Genomic DNA, 25,187 nt, shown 5'->3' with positions numbered 1-25,187 from the left:
ACTTCAGCTCTACAGACACGGCTGTTTTAGGCCAGAATGCAGAGCACAGACTTACTTACTGGTTATTTACAGCCAGTGTCCATTCTGAATGCCCCATGCTCTCACTGTACTAGGTTGCTAAATATTTTGAATGTAGCCTCTATACAACGCATAAAGAATCCCTGGGCATTTTCAGACACGTCATTCATGTTTCTTTCCTTAAAGCTGTACTTCTCTACCTATGTGGCAAATTCCTAGATAGGAAAAAGATTTGGATTTGTTTCACTCTTTTCTCCTATGTTACCCAGAGGAGTGGCAATTCCTGTTCTGTGACTCCTACAGGAACTGAAGCACACTTTGGAAAAGCAATTTTGCAAATACGTGGCAAAAACAAGTGAAGCAGAGGATTTGTTTGGTGCCCATACCTATTCAGAAAAGACTGGCAAAATGAAAAAAAAAAAACAAGAAGTGATGGAGGAGGTTGTCCAGATTTGCAAGCCTCATCTCTAAAGCCTCATTTTTAAAAGCATATGTGACTTTTGAGTCTCATAGATTGAAGACTGCTCGTAGATCCAAGAGTCTCATAGATCCAAGAAGAGAGAGAATTGGAGTAAGAGAGGAGGAAAAAGGGAGTGGAGGGTGAGAGAGAGTGAGAGAGAGAGAGAGAGAGAGAATATCTGTAGCTGAAAACTCAGATTGAAATACATGATTTTAAGGTATCTCGCATCAATGCATGTAGAACGGAATTACATTTTTATTCTCTGGTTTTAAATAACAACAGTGATTAAAATTATGGACATTAGGGTCAACAGGCTCATGTTCAAATCTCAACTCCTGTATTTAGAGACCATCTTTAGATATTTAAATGACCTTACTGAGCATCCCTTTCCATAGGTAATTTTTACATGAATTAAAGAGATAAATATTATTGACCACTTCCGTGCTCTAAACTTTGCTCTCTGATTGTGTTAATTCATCATCACAACTGTCATATTGTCCCCATTTTACACATGAGGAAACTGAGGCTTAGAATTATTCACTCTGCCTTATTTAGCCATCAAATATTTTCACCTCGGTGGTCAGACCACAGAGTCTGAACCATGTGTGCTGTGCATACTGTTGTGTTATACACACATTTCCTTCATGCAGTAACTGGCACTTAGTAAGAGCTGTATGAATGAGGGTTTATTAATAACAATTTTGAAATAGACCTATTTTGTTCCAGACATTTTGTTGTAAATTACACAGCACACAAGTGTGACAAAATAGTAGTTTTGCTTTCTTCCTTGCACAAATACTTCAGATGAGCTGAATGATACCTTTTAAATGTGAGATATATTTTTTTCTCCTATTACTTTTTGGAAGACCAAAAAGAAAACTTTTCTATTTTTTTTTTAATGCTTCAGAGTATCCCAGGCAATGGATACTGGTTTACAGAACATATTGCTAACTATTAACTAGATTTGTCAGATAGAAGAAGAATTTAGTATGTTCTCTATAGCTACAGAAAATATATATAACACGGTGTCATTGTAGTACAGAGTATTAAAAGTTAGATGCTATTGCGTGAAGGGGAGAAAGTCACTTCATCTGCCTAAGCTTCAGGTTCCTCATATATAAAGTGTAGAGGTAGTTCAAACACAATGACACTTCTAGCTCTAAGGTCAGTTATTCTGTACTTTGGTCGTTAAAGTCCAAGGATGTAATTTTACATGCACCATAACAGGATAATTCAGGGTACCAAAATATAGAACCATATACTTTGTAAGGTATCAGACCCACATCATTAGAAATACTCAAAAGAATTTCCTGCCAGAGGTGATTTAGAAGGCACAACTATGTTGAGTTGAAAGGTGAATTATATTAGTTCTTAAAGGAAGTTTGGTTCTGGCCTTGAGTTTCTTAACTTGCTTGTATAAATTAAATTCCTATACAGTTTAAGAGTAACCTTAAGAAACGATGAACAGAGGTTATATTCAGGTTTCTTAATCTGGGGAAAACAAAACAAAACAAAAAAAAACATCCCAAGTAGACTGAAACCAAGGTTCCAATTACTCTGCGAATTCTGGCAGCAAAGCAATAAGAAAATAAAACCAAACACCTGCTGTGTGTTTATGTAAATCAAGTTTAGGCAGGATATCTCTAAAACAGGATTTCTCTAAAATGTTCCCTAACTCTGGCTCAATAATTCTGGCTTTATCTATCAGTAACTACTGTAAATTTGATCAATGATTGTTTGTTTGTTTATTTGTTTGTTTTTACTGTAGTTCTCAGGACTTCTGCATCAGAATCATCTTATTGAAATTGCAGAACCCTGAGCCCCCAAAATTTTGAATCAGAATCAATTTCTCTTTCTCTAGTCTCTCTCTCTGTCTCCCCCTCCCATCCCTTTCTCCTGCTCTTTTAAAAATGTGTCCTTGTCAGTGTCCTTCAAATATTTTTGACAGAATTGCACAATGAGTGGTACATTTTAGGCCAAGTCTCCTTTCATGATGTGTTGCAGTAGCCACACTACCCATGAGTTCTCCATAAAAAGTCATATTTGATTAAAATAAGCTACAACTGTCATCTGAACAGTAAAATACTGAGGTGGGTTTATTAATAAATTGCTTAACATTTATGGAGAAATCTAAGAAGTACCAGTCTCTGTGATGATAGATGTTAATCACTTTTTTTTAATATAGAAGAAACATATTTTTATAACTAAAATAATTCTCTCTTTGTCAGAATTCTTGTGATGGAAATGAAAAGTGTTCTAATTTTTCTTAATTTGAATACCAATATTTAATTCGCAGTTAAAATATGTGGGCTATAGTGGTAACTTAGCACATTGTTTCTTTTGATATGAGTTAGTCAGCTAACTTGTTACAGTCATTTTTTTAAATGTTTTTACATGTAGGATTTTTTTTATTTTGCCAGTCTTCCCTTTCTAAGTCTGTCCCACAGTTAAGATGGTGACTATAAAAAGTAAACATGGGGAGGCCACTGTCAACTAGAAAACAGTTGTTTTAATAACATGACTCATCAAAGTCCCTTCTAACTCTAAAATTCAGAGTCAGTTTCTGATGTAGGTACATTTAACATGTCTTCCAATGAGCATATGACTTACAAAGAGTGAGGTAGCCAAAACTATTATAATGCCCCACCTATTTTTAATGTAATTGTCCTCTATAGCACACACAAATTATCTCTAAAACTCAGTTACAATTCACAGATCTTATTTTGCTCATAAAATTACTGGCCTCACCCATATCATCCCACACCCCAAGCTTCGTACCACTTAACATACATATAATTACTTGGGCTCAATCAGGCCTAATACATCTCAACTGTGCCCCACCCCACTCTACCCCACAGACGAGGATTCACTTGACAAGGTAAACTCATGTTCATTCTCGAATGAACTACTTCTAAAATATCTCTCACCACCTTGTTTGCCATTGTGTTTATTTTCTTCCGGTATAGACAATTTCATTCTTACAAATATTTATTGAACACTTGCTAAATGAGAAATAAACACTCATTGTTACTGAGATGTAAGGAAATGATAGATATCTTTGCTGACCACTCAAAAGATGACATGATTGAGGAAATAAGACATCCAGAAACAAAGTCCCTAAAATATATGGGAACATGATGTTGGGCACAGATGAAACTCATAATAAATTTGCTGTTAATTGGCCAAATACAGTATAAACAAAATATTTTTAAAACGATGGTGTGGGGACAGAGCCAGGATTGCAGTTTCCAGGCTCTAGATTTCACATGGAAAGGTGCTGGCTCAGGTAGTAAATGGCCATCAACTGTGACTGGATGGCCATCAACTGTGGCTAGTTGGCCGTCAGCTGTAACCAGTGAGCCATTGGCCACTAATATAACTGCTGTGGCTACGCTAGCAGCAAATAGGGGCTAGCAAGAAGATGGTGGCTGAGCTACCAAGAGTGGATTGCAGTTAGCATGGTGGATTGCAGCTAGCAAGTGAGGTTGGTTGGCAGAGAGAAGAGGACCGCATGTTGTGGTCAGTGTGGCTCCTGCTTCCTGTGTCTCCAACCCCGCCTCCAGCGAGACGATAGTGGTATGACTCCCCTATCTATGGCTCCGTAGGTGTTCCTGTTTGTCCTCACCATGTCCTGCATTCTTATGTGGGGAGTGGGACTAGAGATCCCACATGATGTCCCACATGCCACCCCGCATGACAGATGGTAAGTGTAGAGTGAGATTATGGGAAGTGCCACATGCAGCCTGGACCTCCAAATTGAATCGATTTTGGATAGTTGAAGTGTTGAATGAAAGCTACTCAAAGAAAGAGTGAGGACACAGCATAAGCAGAGATTGGGAAATGCTGTGGCACATTTGGGGACCAGAAGAGAGATGGGTTTGCAAAGAATATTACTTGGGGAGATGAATTTGGATAGATGTGTGAGAATTAAATCACAGACCCCTCAATTGCCCAATCAAGGGTTTTAACTTTGAGTGTGATGAGGGATTGTGGGTAGTTCTTGAGTAGAAAATGATCTTGATGGATTTTAGGCAAATTGTTCTTGTGACTTGTCAAAAGGAAAAAGTAATAGTTTTGACTTGAGGAAGAGGACAAAAGCCAAGTATTTATGGTGTTGAAAATGCATTAGATGAAGAGAGAATGATGGTGGTAATGGCAGCAAAGTAGTGGGTGAAACAAAATAAGTATGGACAAGATATGCCAGGACTACTGTGGTACTAGAGGTTAAATTCCCTATTTCTTTCTTCTCTCTTTTTTTTTATTTTTTTCAGCTTAGTTCAGATTCCATTGTATCTAGTGTGTACTTCAGGGAGGAAGTTTTATTAGTTTCTATTGTAATAGCTCCCAATTTTGCTTTGAAAAACTACCCAAATGGATTGAGTTTCTTTTCTTAAAAAAGATACAACCTGAAATTTGCTGGAAAATGTTTCTTCTAGCCTTCATGTGAATTTACTTTCTATCTTTCAGGAGGAGCAAACAGCAATGGCCAGGAGTATTTGCAGGGGTGGGGGGTGCGGATTTTCGGCCCATACGTTTGTCACCTTTTCCCAATCTGTAGAATTGCATTGAAGAAAAAACCACTCCTGGATGCTTGTCTATTTCTCATGCCAAATCAAAAATTCTAGTGTCAATACATGAAATGTGATCGTTGCAGTTTCCTCTTTCTTTTCTTCCTTCATTGTCTCCCTCCATTGCTCCCTCCCTCCTTCCCTCAGTCCTTTCTTCCCTCCCTCTGTGTCTCCCTCTCTCCCTCCCTCCCTTCCTCCCTTTCTTTTCTTTCTGTGATTACTATATATAATGCTTTGAGCAAGCTGGAGAGAAAAACAAAACAGAAATTCTCCACAAAGATGTAACACCTTCCCACTAAATATGAAAGTCTTTTTTCTTTTAATGCAAACATGTGTCATTTAATAATCAGAGTCAGATACTTAATGAACTAAATTGGCTAATAGAGACTTTCACCACATAAGCCTCCCATTATTTTTTTGATAATGATAAGAAATAGGGGAAGCTGCCATGGGACTTGACTAACTAGAAACTACCAGTTCTGTGTTGGCTAAGTAAAAAGAGTAATGTTTCCGTCAACCTAATTTGTGATAATTAACCAAAATATCCAGGAGTGCCAAGACAAATAAAGCAAGCAGGGTAGTATTTTATAACCTCCGTTGGAAAGGATAGCCCTTCTCGGTAGTCTCTGCAGTCCAAGCCATAATTAATGTAAATAACCATTCAAAAACTGCTAGTATGTCACTTTTTCTAAGTGCTATCACAAGGGGTTTATTTTGAAGGGGATAGAGCTGGAGGTGGGTAGGAAGTAAACTGGAAAGAATTAGTAACAATACATTAGAGAAAAGCCCTTAACTTAGTTGGCTAATATTTCTCAGTCTTTTTCACTCTCTGTAGCCTAAGTTAAGCACACACGTTATGTCTCTCTGGAAAGAGCTATCAATGGAAAGAGGCAGCTGCATTACATTTCTCCGGCCTGTGACTGATTCTGGAGCTATTGGCCAGCCTGACTGCCAGCAGAGAGCTCTCAGGGAGGAGCAACCCTCCAAGAAGTAGAGAGACAAAGGGGAACTTTACAAATACGTTCTGTGTTTCCCTTTCATTTTGCGTATATGTGTGTATTCTCCTACCAGGAACTAGAGAAGGTTTCAGTATCCCTGAAAAATTATCTCAAATCACTCATAGGGTGGCTTATAAAACAGCCATGAAAAAGGTTCTCAGAGAGGACATATCTCTCTGGAATATTCTAAAGATGAGTATATATCGTTATCTCTAAAATCATCAAAATCCTTTTACTCCATAATTACTTGCATAAATACAGGCCCTTGCTTCACACAGGGAAAATCATTATTGTACCAGAATACTTTTACTCATACCAAAAATCCTGGCATTCTCAGTGTTTCGTTATATCCTAGGAAGACTACTAAATGTTGAAATGATTGGCAGCAGACGTTTCCCAGATAAGATAATATTTATTACCTGAGCCATTTGTCTTATGTTTTTAAAGCACTTCTATTTTATAAAGCAAGATGATGTTAGTTTCCCCAATTTTACTTGTTACATTTATTTATTTGTTCATTCATTCATTCATTCATTCAGTTTTAGCTCCTGAACACTTTTCATATTCTGATAGCAGTGAATTGATTCACTTTTCATGTTATGATACAGAAAAATCCCTTTGACCTAAAAGTGCAATTATTTTTAAATTTATCAGTGCCTGTTTTCTGAATGGTAAAGCTGGCTGCCTCCCACATCCCTTTTACTGTATTTTAAACCAGATAGGAATACCAGTGTTCCCCAGGGAGTCCTTTGGTCTCTAGCTTGAGTCCTTTGGTCTCAAGCATTTCCATATGTCTTTCAATCTCTTTCAGCCCTGGTAAATCCCTTCCTCCTCAGGTGAGCATTTGTCTTACTTTGAAAGAATTTACAACCCTCATAATTTGGTTATTCATAAATACCAATCACTTCACAATTAGGATTTCCCTGGTTAACAAATGCAAATCACAGTATCAGTGGGCTTCAGTATCTCAAGTTTCCAAAAATGAATCTTTCAAATCAAAGACTGATCTGTAGTACCTCCAGACAATTTGATATCTATTTTCAATATAAAGTGATTAAAGAAAAGCCAGTAAATATAACTGTACAGGAAAATGTTTGGCTGCCATTGACAAAGTTGTATTGCCTATTTCTAATCTCGTTCTTGCCAGGAGTTAGAACAAAAGTCATCCTTAAATAAGAGTAAAAAGTTATAAATCTTGATTTATAAGATCTATAAGTGAGAATTGTTTTAATTCATTAAAAATAGTAACTTATCTGGAAACTGTGTAACTATTACTAAACATTTACCAAATTTAGTTTCAGAAGTGATAACAAATGATATAAATCCATGCTGTGTTTATTGTAAATAGTCATTCCTAATGAAAATGTATGGTTATTTTATTTACTCTGGATGTATTTTAATTTTAAAGACCTCAGTCTGCATTAAACACAATACTGATGAATAAGGCATTTATAACACCTTCCTTTAAAAGCCTTTTGTGTACAACAAATATGAAAAAATCTTAGTAATATTTAGGGTAATTTTCTTATTTGTAAAAGTTAAAACTTGCATCTAGGTGGTTCTTTAGCACTATGTTCTTTTCTCTATGTCACCTTTGTATTTTTCCTAAATCTTCTCAGCCGCTCTACCCTTTTTGTTTTGCTTTTTTCTGTTCCTTCACCTGGTTCTCAGATAATTTGCCCCATTGCTATCTATTCGCCCCATTGTACTCTATTAGGTGGTGTGGAGTCAGGGCAGGGACTGCTTCTTCCATCAATGGAAGACTCTTCTGGAGAGAAGATAAGATTGTTTTTCCTCCCCTTCTCTCTTTGCCTCCCACTCTCTGGGCGTGGGTGGGTATGACTTGTATTTCAGCCAAGTTTCAAATATAATGGTTATTTTAAGAAGTACCACCAAGTGCAAATCTTTAAGCACTCTCTTGTTCTCAGAAATTATCTATCTGAATTCCACCTCAGGATTCCCAATACTCATTCTGTCTTTTCCTCGTTACAGTGAGAGGCATGGAGTCTTTATGTAGGTTTGTGACTCTTATCACGAGCAGTCTAAATCCTGGGCTTCTCTTGTTCTGCCCCTTCAGTATCTCCAGAATGTCACCCGATCAGGTGTTTTTAATGTGTTAACTCTGAACAATTGTTTTTTTCCTCTCAAAGACCCATGTTTACCATTTGGAAATGAATATTATTTGGTATTTAAATAGCATGGTGCAGACCATTGCATATACACTGATGTAGAGATGCATGTTCCCTATCTTCATATAAATCTAAACCAGTCTAGCTGATTATTTTTCTTGAATACACTGAATTTTCTTTGCTGCTTGGCCATATTTCATGAATATAATACATATGGACCAATTTATAACAGGGTCATTCTTTTAAAAATCTGAGTTCATAGGGTCCTGACTTCCTTATGCTACGATGACATATGTACTATATATTTTAAATCAATCTGGACTTATTAGAGTACAGGAGAACTGATTTTCAATCCTGGCTCTACCCCCAAAATGTTGTATAACCTTGGGCAACCAACTGTACCTTTCTGAGCTTTAATTTTCTCATCTATAAAACAAAATGACTACAGTTCACTAATTATTTTCCTAGTATTTTTTCTATACTGACATTCCATCATAAGAATCATTTCAACCCTCAAACAGTAGAATCTTAACACTGTATTTGACAGTCCATATAGCCTAGTTGTCAGTAGAATGTAAACATGCTTTTAAGACAATATTTTTTTTTAATTGGGGAAGGGGAACAGGACTTTATTGGGGAACAGCGTGCATTTCAAGGCCCTCTTTTTTTTTTTTTCCAAGTCAAGTACAGTTATTGTGTTTTCAATCCTAGTTGTGGAAGGTGCAGTTCAGCTCCAAGCTGTTGTCCTTTCAGTCCCAGCTGTGGACGGCACAGCTCAGCTCCAGGTCCAATTGCTGTTTTCTAGTTGCAGAGGGCGCTGCCCACCATCCCTTGTGGGACTCAAGGAATCGAACTGGCAACCCTGTGGTTGAGAGCCCACTGGCCCATGTAGGAATCGAACCGGCAGCCCTCAGAGTCAGCAGCACGGATCTCCAACCACCTGAGCCACCGGGTGGCCCTAAGACAATATTTTTGTACTGAGAACTACTGGGATTTAGTGGGAAACTATGAGTCGGTCCAAATTTACCTATCTCAAATCTTTATTTAGCTATGTGATCTCAGGCAGATTATTTAAACTTTTTAAGCTTTGATTTTGTCATTTCCCCAAATAATTTGAATGATAATATTTTTAAAGTTATGAGAATTAAATACTTCTATCACATCTGGTAATATTTGGTATTTAATAAATGTCCATATACTTGTTTTGTTTCAGTAATATCTGTAATAAAATACATCATTAACTAATTAATGTACTATATGTGAATAATTATCAAAAATTCAAGATGCTTTTCACTTTTTGGGTAAGTAATACTTAATTTTCATGGAAATTAAGTAAAAGTATGAGAATGAAAAGTTAGTCTTGAATATGGCAATAGAAATTAATTATCTCTTAATATTAATAAAAATGATTTCATTATTAAACAAAACCACCAAACAAATCATGTCTAATATTTGGGGCTCTTCAAGCTAATAACAATTTTCTTGCATAAGATTTGTGAGTCATCAAATAGACTGAATGAATTATTCCTTAGAAAGCATTTGGAACTACTGAAATTGAAGTTGACTCTTTGACTGATAATTTACTCAATCTTTTTCCCAAATTGAACATGTTAAAGATAAGACTGGTAATGAGATAATCAATGTTAGAATTGGTTGACCATCTTCATGCAGTTCTGGTTGACTATCTCAACCGTAGATCAAAAGTGGTTTGACTTTTGTAATATAATCTGATAGGAAATGTATCCTCCTTCAAATCACACCAGAAACTGTTATCACTCTCTAATATCACTCTCATGCAAAATATGGCAGGTGATCAATATATGATCTGGAATTACTGACTTTATTTTATTCTCATTGCCTAATATTGTTACTTGTTTTTCACTTAGATGTACTTAGATGTCCAGTTAGACCAACAGGCCCTTGAAGTTGGGGACTATTTCATTACTTTTGTATGTCGCAGTATTTGATCACAAGCATGCTTAAAATGAATTGTTTTCTTTAGTACTTGTTTAATCAGAGTTTTCAGTAGTGAATATCCATTCCACACAGACTGCTTCATCTGTCACGTTCCAGCAAGACTTTATTCACAGCCCTCAGTCTGATGGTGTTTATTTTCCTATACACTGATATGGCATCATGGCCCCCACCCTGAGAATATGTTGGGACATTGCTGTAAAAAAGAATTTTTACCACAGTGCCCTTAACAGGTAACAAAGGGTACCTCTAGCTCCTTTCACTTTGTTGGACTGTTAGACCAACAGTGTTAATAGTTTTGGGAAATACAGAGCCTTCTGATTTCTTTATTCCTTTACATATAAGCTAAAGATGACTCTTGCTTTAAGATAATGTAGGGTGTCAGTATTCACTTTTCATCTAGTAATGAGTCTCACATAAAATAACATGATATATAAAAATAGCATTCAACATGACTATTTACCAGAGATGTTTGGTAACAAAAAGCATCTTTTTCTAAGTCTCAGGCTAGTAATTCAAAGTCATAATAATCTGAAACTCACAAGATCTTTATTAAAACTGAGTTGTTACAACTAATCCAGATTTCTTGTTGTTCTGAGAAGAGAATATTCAGCTACTAAGGACAGCACGGAATTTCTTAACATGCTTAACAGAATTTAGTCTAGGCAACTGATAGTGACAGACATATAATGAAGCTAAATGTGAATATCAAAAATGATTCCTAGTTTCAATATTACTATTGTATTTCCTCCAATGGATTCTGAAGAAGAGAAAACACAAGGCTTAAAGAAAAAAATGAATAAGTTATCATACTCAGAGAGATACAAATGATTCATTGTTGAGTGAAAAAATATTCTAATGATTATAAATAAAACTACTTATTTTTTATACTTCAACTTTTTCAACAATTCTTAAATTTACAAATAAGATCGACTCTGGTTAACTTTGTATAGGCCTAATATAAATTTTATCAGAATATGCATTTGCCTATGATTTTTGTTAGTTTATAATCATGAAAGGGACAAATTACCTCTCCCCCATGCTTCATTTTCCTATTTGTAAATTATTATTAATATTATCATCAACTACCAAATCAATAATTTATTTGTGAAGCATTTTAAAACCACAGAAAGTGTTGTATCATTTGAAGGCTTTATTAAGTTTATTGACAGTAGATTATTGTCAGGAAACATATTTCATTTTTGGATGCCTAGATTTATGACAGATTTAGTTACAAGGGAAATGAATTTGATGAATAACAGGAGACTCTGAGCTGCATGAAAAAATACCACAATTTTTCATAATATTACTGTCTCACATTGAACTATCTGCTGCCTTGCTGTTCAAGGTTGAAGCAAATATTTTATTAGAAATCAAATCAATTTTAGATAATAAAAAGCCCATATTCTGTCAGTGAATGAAGTACAAGCTCCTCAAAGATCCTCTTTTAAATTAATAAAATATATCAGTTTATGTATTATAATAACAGCATCCAAGAATAATAAAAGGTTCAGTCTTCACCCTTCTTAACCTTGTTCCTTTATGTGAAGGCTTCTGATGCCAGCGCTGATCTGATATGTAAATGCTTCGTGCTTTATGTCACTGAGTTGTTTTTTTTTTAATGTTACTCTTACTCTCTCTCTGTCTCTCTCTCTGTCTCTCTCTCTGTCTCTCTGTCTCTCTCTCTCTCTCTCTCTGTCTCTCTCTCTCTCTCTCTCTCTCTCTCTCTTTCTCTCTCTCTCTCTCTTTTGTCAGCATAGAGGTAGTCAGAATTTATATGTTTTAACATTTTAGAGTACCACTCACCCTTATGGGCCAACTCTGTTCTATTTCTGTTGGCACATGGACTCTATTAGGAGAAAAATGGAGGGGCAGTGGAGGAAATGGAAGTGTGGAGAAGGAAAAGAGGGAATATGGGATATGTCATTCTCTGTTTTGTTTTGTTTTTTCTTTCTTTCACGCATGTGACTCTCTCTTTAGGAGTTTTCTCAAGCCTTTCCAGTAATCTTCCCTACCAACAATCTCTCTCTTAGATTTTGCTCATTTCCCTCCTTCATCCCACTTTTTCTGGCAGATTTTCTTATGTTCTGTTTTTTCTTAAGAGACCCTACACTATTTTCTCACCCATGTGAGACAAAATCATGGTGGCATTCAAGATTGACACCAAGGTTTGATTTGATCCTCAGAGCAAAGCAATGATTTTTAACCAGACTCCTATTGTGGGGGTTTTCTAATTTCCTCCTTTTCAAATTAATTAACAAAATAATCCTTAGCCCTTTGCCAAATATGTATGAACTGCTGCATTATGTGTAAAATGTTATCCGAGATGTCAGAATTTCTTTTCTTTTCTTTTTTTTCCAGCTACTTTACTGACCTCACTAACATTTACCAGTAACTTCTTCCACTCTTTTCCTGGTATAATCTCTTCTACTGTCCTTCACATCATTAAGATAGGAAGAACACTTGAATCTAGTTCTGATGGTACCTAGAACATTCCTGCAGAGCTGAGGAGATCTTCACGAGTTTTCTGTATTATTAATTTTAGAAGGAGTTAAAGATTTGAAGAAAGATAATTCTGTGTTTTTTTTTAAACATTAAGCATTACCTGCACTTGGTATCTGACAGATATATGACCTGTTCTTTCCACAAAATTCAATTTATCGTTCATAGGAAAGCAATTGAAAACATGCCTCTATGGTCAAACAGACATCTCTTGCCTCTTGCTAGGATCACTGGAGTAGCTGCAGGGATCCCTTTTGTAGCTTTACTTTGGTCTCTGACTGCTTCTACCCAATAGGTCAAGTTGGAGTTACATGGGCCAACTAAATTGGCAAAAATATTGTCCAAGATATTATTATTATTTACACACACACACACACACACACACACACACACACCCCTACATTTATATATAATACATGTATTCTTTATCTTTGTCTATGTAATCTGTAATGTAGTTTTCTTTTCAATGGAAAAGGAAAACAAAAGTAACAGTTATATTTTAAACTATACTTAGTATGAACAGAAGAATTTCTGGTATTCATTGGACAAAGATGAAAATCAATCTCCAAAAATTTAACAGGGAATGGTAATTTGTTTTAAGTCAATGCACAATGTTACCGATCACCTTTGAAATCAACTATACTGTTTGTTTAATAAAGAACTAATTTAACTTATGGAATGTGAACAAAAATTATCTGCTTTCACTGATTGCCATCCAAAACCCTCAGTGAATGTACATTTTATAACATAAAAGGAAAGCAAACTTACCAGGGTTGAAACTTAAAAATGAATTATAACCAAATATTTTATATTCAGAAAAATAGTGTAGTTGTACATTTGCATGATCATTATAGTTTTGTGTGTGTGTGTGTGTGTGTGTGTGTATTTTTTAACCATATTTTATTGAAAGCAGTGTAGGAGACATTTCTTAGCCCCTAAAATGGGAACATACTTTTGTTTCTAAATGTATGTGGCAGTATAAATCAAGTGGCCACCATCAGTATGCATTTCTTGTAGAATGGAAACAAGTGACATTTTGAAATATTTTAATCGTATGTTCAGAAGTGCTAGTGGATATGCCAAAGTGAGAATAAGATCCTGAAACTAATTAATGTGGCTTCATTTATCAAGAGCACTAAAGCTGTTATAAATATTAATAATAGCATTTTAACAGTATATTTCCGTTTGTCTATTGATAGTGCTGTCACAGTGCCCCACACCACTGCATCGAAGAAAGTCTTTGTGTGGATTTAACAAAAATTATACCACATTGCTCTGTAGTAAATTTCTGTGAGTAATGATCCTACTCTAGTATCTATAGTACTGAGATTGATGGACCTGGGGAAAAAAAATGTGTTCATTGTTTACACAGCTGGAGGATTAAGGGAATCAGTAAAACACACTCTAGGTTCTAATGCTTTAGTGAATGAAAATATGTAAAATGCAAAAGAAAAATCACAGGACTGTTCTATGAGGGAGGTAACGATGAGCTGAGGCGGGGGGATCAATACGTCGTTAGTTTTCATAGAAAATCTTGTGTCATAATTAGAGACTATGTGGAAACAGAAAAAGATTCAAAAGGCATTCATAGGAAAAAGGCAGTTTCCGTTTCTCACCTTTAAACATGTGGCAATCTTTGATAGTAGAGTGTTTGTCTACCACTGTTATTGTGAGAACATATGTAAAGAGCACTGGATTAGAAATTCTAGCTTTGGCCTCGAATCTTCAATTCCTGGTTAATGATTTGTTGTTGTTGTTTTGTTTTGTTTTTAATTCAATTTTGTTTCTCAGGTCTTCAGTTTCTTCATACATAAATATAAAGGAATTGGACTCACTAATTTATAGGTCTTTTCAACTAGATCTGAAAGGCTGTGATTCTGTGATCATTAATACAAGAGGATGGATGTCTCAAGTTAAAAATAAAGTGAGAGCAACATTTAATGGTTAGAATTGTATCCAGTAGAAAATTGCCTGCCAACATGTAATTCTAAAAATTGTGGATCCTTATGAGTCATCTGTAAAGGCAACCAGTTTACTGCTTCCTGTGACACTGCTATTTACAGGTCAACTACGAAGAGATCTCCATGGGCAAGAAAGGGATCCAAGTAGAATGTGGCAAAGGCATGTTATATCCAAGTAAAAAAGCTCATTTTAGAAAGATAAAGAAATCCAGCCATTAGGAACATAAACCTGTACGAAGAGAAATTCCCCTGAATCTTAAATTAATGCTTGTCATCTGTGACAAAAAGCTAGATTGGGAGCACAATTAAAGGAAAAGAAGGACGAAGGACGCGTGTACATTGTTCTTTATGTCCTTTTGCTTGAAAGCTTCATTTGTCTTTGTTTTGAGGCCCAGGCTCAGCTAATTATTTATTGAATTTATGTTTGGATTCCTTTTCAGGAAGCATTATAAATCATCATCTTCATTATCTCAACAAATATTATTCTATACTACGTGGTATGGAACAGGCTTTGAACTTCAAATATTTTAACTTACATTAAAAATGGAAAGAACATGGTGTGGGAAAGAGAGTTTCTTGGGTTTTAGTGGTCACTGTGCAACCAATTTACTGGATTTGTGACCTTGGGCAACTTAACTAGTCTCTCCAACATTCATTATTCCCATTTGAAAAATTTGTAAAATTCTTAACCTGAACTGTGTTAGGTGAGATGAAAAACAATGTATCATGGCGCCCATCATAGAGTAGACCTTCATTAATTCTTAGTTGATTTCCTTCAATTTACGCATCCTCCTTTTGAAATAATTCTCAATTCATAGAATTTGTAAACCTGTGATTTAATCCTGTCTTTGCTACAGGATATGTGATCTTGAGCAAACCATTGTCCTTTTGGCCTCCAGTGTTCTTATCTGTAAAAGGAAGACTTGAACTATATAATCTTAAATACTCCACTACCTTTTCATCTAATTGTATTTCTTCGGGTCTATTTAGTTTTAAAAGAACAAAAGTCAACAACAAAATAGATATACTACCATTTTCCAGTTCTGCAACAAACTACAATAGTTTTCTATGCAATGTGTTAAAATCCAAAAGTATACTAATTATTGTGGCCTTCTTAAAGCAAAGTCTAGTCCTAGGTGAAATACACCTTGTAAAAACATTCTAATTTCTACGTGGAATAGTTAAGAGACTTGACTATTCTTTTCAAAATGGGTATTTTGAATCTTTCTTAACAAAAAGGAAAATTTAATACACATATTGAGTTCTCGTTTAAAAGCTGAAATTTTCCTTTTACTGTTAATAATTTCTATTGAGTTGTAGATATCTAAGTTTTGGGGATTTTTTTGACCTGCAATTGATTTCTTATTGTCTTCTAAATGACAGTTACTGATTACATTATTATTCAGATCTCTGTCCTGTCTTGCTAAAAGGTCATTTTTAATATATTTTTTTAAATTAAGTCCTTGTATTCTTGAAAATAGAATTATTATTATTTAAGATGAAGATGATTTGTTGTTATAAGGGGCTTTCTTAAAGCATACAAACAAACAAAAAGTATCTCCACTTTAGATCATTTTATGATTCACTGTTATAAAGATGTTGTAGCAAATATGAAAAGTAAAACCTGTGAGAAATGTATAGACAATCCCCGTTTCACTTGGCCCCTGTTAAAAAAAAAATGAATCTATAATATTTTTATGAAGAAATGGTTGAACAATGACAAAGATGATCCTTGTACAATTTACATTTTCTTACCTAAAATTTAATATTATTCTAATATAGTCAGAATGCACCTGAAATATATTTGTCTTGGGCATAAAATTTTATAATAAACTGTGATATTTCACACATACATGTAATTTGCAATCTTATTGCTATAAAATCAAGACTGACCCTTTCCTCAGTCCTTTTTTTTATGATTTTATAATTGAGAAAGCTAATCAATATCATTCTTCTATGGTACTCCAAAACCTTTGTCTTTTCCAAATCACATGGAAAAGCAAAAAAGGAAACAATAGCAACAAAAACAAGATTTAACCTAAGTTTAAGAATTCTTTCATTAATAAATGAATGTAATACACATCATTGTGCCTGCTTAACTTCTCTAAATAGCATGCACTTCATAGGGCATTCATAGGGCATTCATTCATAGGGCACTTCAAAGTTAGAAGAAGGTAATTAACTATACCTATTTTGTCCCAAGTTTCCACATGAAAATCCTTTTTATTCTTATTTATCAATTCCTGGTATCTTTTCTGTTAATAGCACCTGGCTAATGCCTCAAAAGTATCTAAATATAGATGTCAAATTAGCTCCATGAACCACATTCGGTAATTAGAAAATATGGTGGATACCATTTAAAGTATATCTGGTAAATTTGGTTATTTGTATTTCTCAAATTATGTTACATAGTCTTAAATCATGAGAATGGTCCATAGAATAACATTTTCTTTCTTTTCCAGATACACATATAATTAAAAGATAAAATACATTTGAATACATTTAATTCTTTTTTTTAGAAACATCTTGAAGCATTGTAGTGCCATAACAATATATTTTAGCTTAAAAATAAGTTGGACTATGAAACCACAAAATAAAATAGCGGTGCAAAATTATATACTAGTGAGCTAGGAAATAGTTCTCAAGTTAGGGCAATTTCCTAGTGTGTGCCAGGGAGGAAAGTACGCAGTGCTCCCTAAGTACATTAGGTGATGTTTAATTTCTATAGAGGGCATTGTATTGCAAATGGTCGTCATTTACTAGGTCATTGTCAGAATGATACTGAGCTAAGATTGGAATGCAAATTATTTTAAAGTCTAGATTGGCTTCCATAAAAACACACTATCCAGTGGAAAGCATAAAGACACATGGATTGCAAAAAATACCCATTCATAAAAATTGTGTGGTTCTCCCAATTTGACCATATAATTCACTTCAAGGGAAAGGCATATTAAAATGTTAGCCTTTGTGATAAGCAGATGGAAACTTCATTACAATAGTGTATGATAAAAAATGAGGAATATGTTTTTTTGGAAATCACATTATTTTGGTATGTCTATGCCTGCAGTGTATCAAAGTCACTATATTTCCCTCAATGGTGAAATACTGAGAATAATTAGACTCAGGATATTGTAATATGTTAAATAGATGATAGACTGATTGATCCATCGATTATCAACAGACAGATTTATCGCCACATTCTCTGAGTTATAGACAGTTGTAAACACTATAGTCTGAAATAAATTTAAACAGAATTCTCAGAATATGAGAAGCCCAACATTTTCCATATGCACTGTCATATTCCATTCTTTTTCTAATATTCATATTTCATTAACATTTAGTGCATAGGCCTTGGGATTTTTTTTTGAAAAGAATATAAATATATTTAATTTTGATATTTGTAAGCTATTTATCATTTAATTTACCATCAAGGCCTATTTAGTTTTGTTTAAGACACTAAATTAATCTAAATCCCACCTCTTTTACTTTTGATATGCAAATCATTTTACTTTGGTGTTGTAGCAATACAAATTGAAGTTTGCAACATGAACTGCTAATGCTAATTTGATTACTTCTGTATTAGTGTTGAGTGATACAAAAATAGCAAAAGATTGTTTAAAAAATGAAACTGGGAATGGAAGAACTCTTTCTCTGCAGGCCCTCTGCAATGATGGTGGTATTAATGCATGTATATTGATGCTTGATAATTCTTCATACATCAATGAATGCTATTTTGAAAGCAAATAATTTAGGAGTTTTAGAAAATCTGGCAGCTTGATTTTTTTTTAAAAAAAATGATTTCATCAATAAGTCCTCACTTTAATTTTTCATAGCTCAGAGTTCAAATCTATTTAAAGATGTATTGCAGATTATTTAGATCACGATTTATTTTTCGATTAAAGATGTTTATCTAGTATAATACAGAAAACGTACCTGAATTGTGAATTCAATACTCTTTGGATGGAAGTGAATCAGGCTTTATAAAAAAAAAAAAACACGAAAAAAAACAATGAACCAGATTTACTAATTTATTTATTTGATACATTTGAGGCAATTTCTAATGATCTGTAACAAAAAGGATAATATATCTGGTTGCAACTCCAGCTAAGTATGCCTAAAACTAAAACTGTTGGAAAACAAATCTCTCTCTCTTTTTAAAATAGTAATTGAAAATGGTATCTCACCAAGTTGGAAAAAAATATATACATCCATTGTCTGTAAACTATTCCACTGGTGGAGCTGCAGTAATATCTGCCACCTGTAGTGTGCCTGCAGCGTGCATGTTGCTTGTCTAGCCATGAAATGTCTGTGTAGCGTCTGTCTGTAATTTGATTATGCCTGAAAGTCTCTATGCTCATTAACCTTTTCCAGGTGCCGCACCATTCCAAGGAACTGCAGGTACTAAGAGAATGGGCAGTACTTATACGAGAAAAGGCACAGCACACTAGTGAGCTCCAAACTCTTCTCATGCCTTCTCCAGGCCGTGTTTTGGAGGTGACTCAATGAGTTAGGCAGTCATGACCAAGCTAACAGAGTAAAACAGAGGAGTTAGCTAACAGTTGAATGAGTGCCATGTTGTATTTTTCCAACATATTACTAATAATCTGGTTTAAAAAATGATGTATAAAGAGAGAGGGAGAGAGATTGAGAAATGTTCTTTAAGATGTGACTAGAAAAAGATTTTAGAATGTATGCACATGATGGTGAAGTTTTAGAAAGATTCCAAATAACGTATGTGGTATATGAAAATATAATGCAGACATAAACTAAGAATGTTGATGAATAGAGAATAATAGTGTGATGGGTCATAAAATGAATTATATTAAGGATAAACATTGAATTCTGTTTGGCTGATTCTTTTTAAAATTATAATAGAATTTTAATGTAAATTAGTGAATTAAATAATATCAAGCTTTTGACATTTTTTTCACACTTCTGGAAATTCACAATTTGTGTACACAGGGAGGAAAAAGTATACAGTAATGACCTCAAAGAAATGGAGCAATATATATTATTGCTATATTGCAATATATATTATTGCTATATATTAGTACCTCAAAGAAATGGAGCCATACATATATATATATATATATATATATATATATATATATATATATATATATATATATATATATATAGAGAGAGAGAGAGAGAGAGAGAGAGAGAGATAATGTTTATATATATAAAAGTTATATATATGTGTATATATATATATATATATATATATATATATATATAATTTAATAACAGAGAATTCTCTTCCAGAATGCTATGGTTTCACCATAAATATTCTTAATCTGCATATGTGGTAGAAAAAGAAAATAAATCTCACTCTTCCTATCAGTACCTCAAAAATTTTTTTTTTTCAAAATCGTTCCGAATTTCTTTTTACAAATGTGTTCTTTTATACACACAACACCATTTTAAAAGAATTTAAGTCAGTCTGCCTTGCGTAAAGCCGTGTTAAATAGATACTAAATAAACTTGAGCAAACCACTTAAAAATCCAACAGCCATATTAGAGTTTGCGCATGCTGTTGTGATTATGAAAATCATTCATGCTATTAAAACCATGATGCCTCTGGTATTGGTATCACTGAAACCAGTTTCAAGGACTGGAAATAGAGCGAAGCATAACATGAGCCCACTTCTGCTTAATGGGTTCACAATCTGAACTACCATCTAGTTAGACCTGTCATTCTTAAAACGCAATCTCTTTTGTAAGTCACTTATGGAAATTAAATATAATAATGTCATCACCCCTCTTTTTATAATAGGTGTAAAATAATTATCTAAAACTCTTTACATCTATAATGAAGAGGCTAAGGTTGAGTATAATAAGAAAGAAAGGTACCCTATTTTCCTCACTTTTGAAAAAGGGGATTTTGTAGATGTAAATGTTCATTCCTTTGTTCATCTTTACATCTCTTTCTCACCTCACACTATTTCTTCCAATTTAAATGTCATGCTTTTCAGAAAGAAAAAAAAAATGTCTACTTTAGAACTCTTCCTCTTCCAATGCAGTCTGGAGGTACTCAAGTCACCATTGAAAGGCTGTGTCTTAAAATTATTTCTCCTGAAATAAGCTATTGGCTGCTGTTAAAAGAAAACTGAGCCCCGCACCTCATCCTTAAATTTTAATATCAGTTCCTATTTTGCCAGCCTTTGTTTTCTTTTAAACAGACTACTTGTCTACTGGATCTTGTTAAAAATAATGTCAAATGGCAAACAGTTTATCTTCTAACACGGATAGTTGTGAAGGAGAAAGAGGGCAGAGACTGTACAAGGGGGCGAGTTAGTGTAGAATATCCTAATGAAAGCATTATTTAATGAGTCCTTTGTTTCATTTAGACCGCTACACATGTGACCAAGGAATTCATTTTTTAAAATTTTATTCAATGTCCATTTAAATGTAAATAGCCACATTTGGCTAGTGGTTACTATATTGGATAGTGCAGATTAGATACTCATGTTCTCATTTAATTTTAAAAGGCAGATTAAATAGTTTCAATGTAGCCTTTGAAATAGACCCCAAAGAATAAAAATGGGCATCTTTTAATTTTTTTTGGAGATTTAGTGTTTCTTTTCATTCCAGATGATTTAGCTCCTATGTTTTTAACCTCCTCCTTCATTGACTATAATTAAAATATATCCTGCAAATTAGGATTACAGATATGAATGTATGTCTGTGTGTGTGTGTGCACGTGTGTGTGTGTGTGTATACATACATATGTATATATACACATATCACACACACTATATATATTTTGTGTGTGTGTGTGGGATTTCAATAGTATATAAAAAAGATTTTGTGTAATTATTGAAATCCCACAAAGAAAAAGTATAGATATATTTTTTTTTTCTTTGTGGGATTTCAGTAAGTATATATAAAAAAGATTTTGTGTGATATTAGCCATAGATTTTTCCCTAACACTTCTCTAGTGTGATGGTTAAGGCCATGGCTGTGGAGTCAACTAGGCCTGGGATCAAGTTCTAATCCTAAAATTAGATAAGTGACCTTGGGTGAATAATTAAGCTTCTCAAGTCCTCAATTTCTTCATTAGTACATAGAGATAATAGTGCACTATACATTGTAGCATTGTGGTGAAGATTAAATGAGCTAGTAATACATAGCATTGCGCATTGTGCTTCTGTCATAGGGTTTGTTAAGTAAATGCCGGCATGTCAGCCAGTCTCAGTCTTAATGTTGCATAAGGGGTCATATGATTACATGTCCTCAAAAGGAACATTTTTTTGTTTGGTCTTTTTCTTTCTTTAAAGTGGCTAACAGTGGGTAATTCCCAACCCAGCTGAATGCAAACAGTGCCAGTGGATTTTAGCACTTCCTTCTCCACTGGCCACAGAAAAATATGGGTTGATTTTACATGGTACTTCAATACAACAATTTTATACAGGTTGGGGGAAATACTATTTTCAAGTATTTAGAGAATTGTCCCGAGAAGGAAGAATAAATTAAATGCAATGGTGCTTCCTCTTAAGCTTCTACTTTTAGGTTTTACTTTTAATAGTAAAATTGTCAAGCCATGTACTTACTGGCTTTCAGATGGGGTTGATTTCTTTATTACAGCCAAACTTAGGGAATGGTCCATGTAATTCAGGAAGCTTTCAGCTGTGATTTTACAAATCAGAATGCCAGCTAAAGGAGAAGGAACTGACATTACCAACAAGGGGAAAAAAATGAGTAATGCTCAAATACATACAAGTTCTTCTTTCCAGCCTCCCAACTTCTATCATTAATGTCAATGCCCAATGAGGACAATTGTCTAATTTGTCTTTAATAAACAATCCCCAGACACCAAACTGCCACTTTGAACTTCCTAAGATGTTAACATCCTCTCACTTGTGCTGTGTATAAAGTTGGAGGAGCTGAAATGTATGCTGGCCTTCCCTTCTTCCAACCTTAGTTTCTACATTTCCCTTTAGGAAATCTTCATGGATGGAAACTTTACCTGACAATGTTTTTGAAGTAAATCTAGGAAATGTACTTTTTCATATACTTTGAAATCTGGTTATCTTTGTGTCTCGAAAGTGAATCATGGAGTCTTTGGACCTACTGTATCTCTAACCTAGATTGAATTAAAATATAAAGAGAAGGAGTCATTAAAGTGGCAAGATACTATGGAGACTGATAATGCTGGTGAATAACGTCGTTCATAAAGCATAATACTTTGTTGATTGTAGGGAACACCTGTTCCTATCATAAGTGTTAGACAATTGTCAAAAAACAACATGCTTACATCTGGGCATCAGATACACTGCCATAGGTTTTGTTACAGGCTTCCAAGAAAAGTAAATTAAAAGTGAAAAAAGCATGTAGGAGTTTTATTTTTATATGTATTTTTGACAGGAAAGAATATTTTAAGTGTTTTGAAGAACACCTTCAATTTAAGGTTTTTTCCACATTGTGACTGTCTTAAAAAAAAAAAAAAAGTCTGAGGTTGGAAGATTTAGTTCATTGCAAAATAATTATAAGTTTGGGATAAAATTGAAACAAACAAACAAATAAATATAGCTGCAACACCTACCGAATGTTTAGAAGAGGGTGCTTCTGTGTAGGTGTGTGTTCACAGTTTATAACATCCCCAAAATGTTTAAGTCTGGAAACTAGAAAGCGAAAAAGCATATTGGTAGTTATTTGGATAGAAAGTATATATGGGAAGCGAAAAAGACTGCCCTGCCTGAGTGATGTTTTAAAATAACCGTAGAGTTATTTAAAATGCTGGTAGAAATATCAGCTCTTTTTAGAAAAACAGGCCTAATGGGGAAAGATCCTATTCCCTTCTTAGGTTGAAATAAAAAATCTCAGAAGAGTTATTGATTCTCATAATCTATAATCACTTATCTTTTTATAAAATGTCAGTTTAAAATATCATTAAAATAAATTATGCAGTTTGCCTTTATATAAATTACCCCAAATGATAAGGATAGAAACGCTATAGATTTTATTTTATTTTATTTTTTTGTAGCTTTCTCATAATGTTTTATTTATTTATTTATTTATTTATTTATTTATTTGTTTATTTATTTATTTTAATTTATTGGGGTGATGTTTCTTAGTAAAATTACATAGATTTCAGGTGTACAATTCTATATTACATCATCTATAAATCCCATTGTGTGTTCATCACCCAGAATCAGTTCTCCTTCCATCACCATATATTTAATGCCCCTTACCCTCATCTTCCACCCCCCAACCCCCCTTACCCTCTGGTAACCACTAAACTATTGTCTGTGTCTACGAGTTTTAGCCACTCATGAAGACAGATACAGTGAAATACCTGTGTTTCCACCTGCAGTACTCTGGCTGTTTCAGCTGTGTTTCTGATTAGATACCATGACCCACGACCTGTTTGTGTCAGCGATGCTGTGATGGAAATAAGCAGCCATTCAGAAATAGATGGAATGAAACAAATTCATTGTATTTGAGTTTGTTTTGTAGTACAAAAATTTGACATCTAGCTTTTAAATGTTAAAATACAGTACATAAATAAAAATTCAAGTTGGAAAAGATAGATGATAAAAAACAAATTTGTATGAACTCAAAGATTAGCTTTCCAACATGTACAACTCAATGTATGAAAGGTAGGTAAATACCAGACATTTCCACTCAGTTGAAAATGATTCATATGTTGAAATACATTTTTTTTCCATTTACATCTTTGTGTTTATGTTCGGACTGTTTGTCCCATGTCTTGGTGAAAGTCAAAGCAAATGAACTTTGAAAATCTAGAAATCACTATCCTTTTTCAGAAACAGACTATAGTTTCTGAAAATTATAGTCTAACTCATATTGACATATTCAAAACCATCACCAAAATTGGCTTCAGAAAGCAAAAATATCTCTGTATATGGATCTATGCTCTGCATATTGGTCAATACAGCAGCTACTAGCCAAGTCTGACAATCGAGCAATTGATATTTGGCTAGTGCAAATTGAGATGTGCTGGAAACATTATATCCACAGATTTAGAAGACTTAGAGCAAATAAAAATAATATGAAATGTCTCAATAATTTCATGTTGATGACATATTGACATGATAATGGTCTGGATATGTTGGGTTGAATAGAACACAGTATTAAAATTAATCGTACTTGTTTCCTTTTATTTTCTCAACATGGCTCCAAGTACATTTTAATTATGCCTGTGGCTTTTATGTATGATTTACATTTTGTTTCTATTGGTTGGGTTTGATGTAGACAGTGTTTATCTTCAGACGCAAAAGAAAAATCCTGTAATTTAAAGATAAACAATAAGGCAAAAATGTATGGATGTGTATGTTCATTTCGTATTTCTGCTTTCACAAATTAGACTGGTAACTTACTGGCTGAAAAACAAACAAATTTATTAACTTACAGTTTTGGAGGTCAGAAGTCCAAAGTGGATCTTACTAGGCTAAAATCAAGGGAGTAGCAACATTTTGTTGCTTTTGGAGACTCTAAGGTAGAATCCTTTTTCTTGCCTTTTCCAGCTTCTAGAGGTCAACCTCCTACATTCTTTTACTAGCAGCCCCATTCTTCCATCTTCAAAGCAACAATTCTAAGAATGCTATCTCTCC

General features: G+C 34.1%; 1 protein-coding gene across 5 annotated transcripts in view; it reads left to right on the top strand.

Annotated features, from left to right (window-relative positions):
• The window catches only part of PCDH7 (protocadherin 7), a 409,833-nt gene that overhangs the window by 235,809 nt on the left and 148,837 nt on the right, over positions 1 to 25,187 (top strand). The gene's annotated exons all lie outside the window — the stretch shown is intronic.

This window comes from Rhinolophus hipposideros, assembly GCF_964194185.1.
Source record: "Rhinolophus hipposideros genome assembly, chromosome: 1".
Taxonomy (NCBI): domain Eukaryota; kingdom Metazoa; phylum Chordata; class Mammalia; order Chiroptera; family Rhinolophidae; genus Rhinolophus; species Rhinolophus hipposideros.
This window is presented reverse-complemented; position numbering and strand designations above follow the sequence as displayed.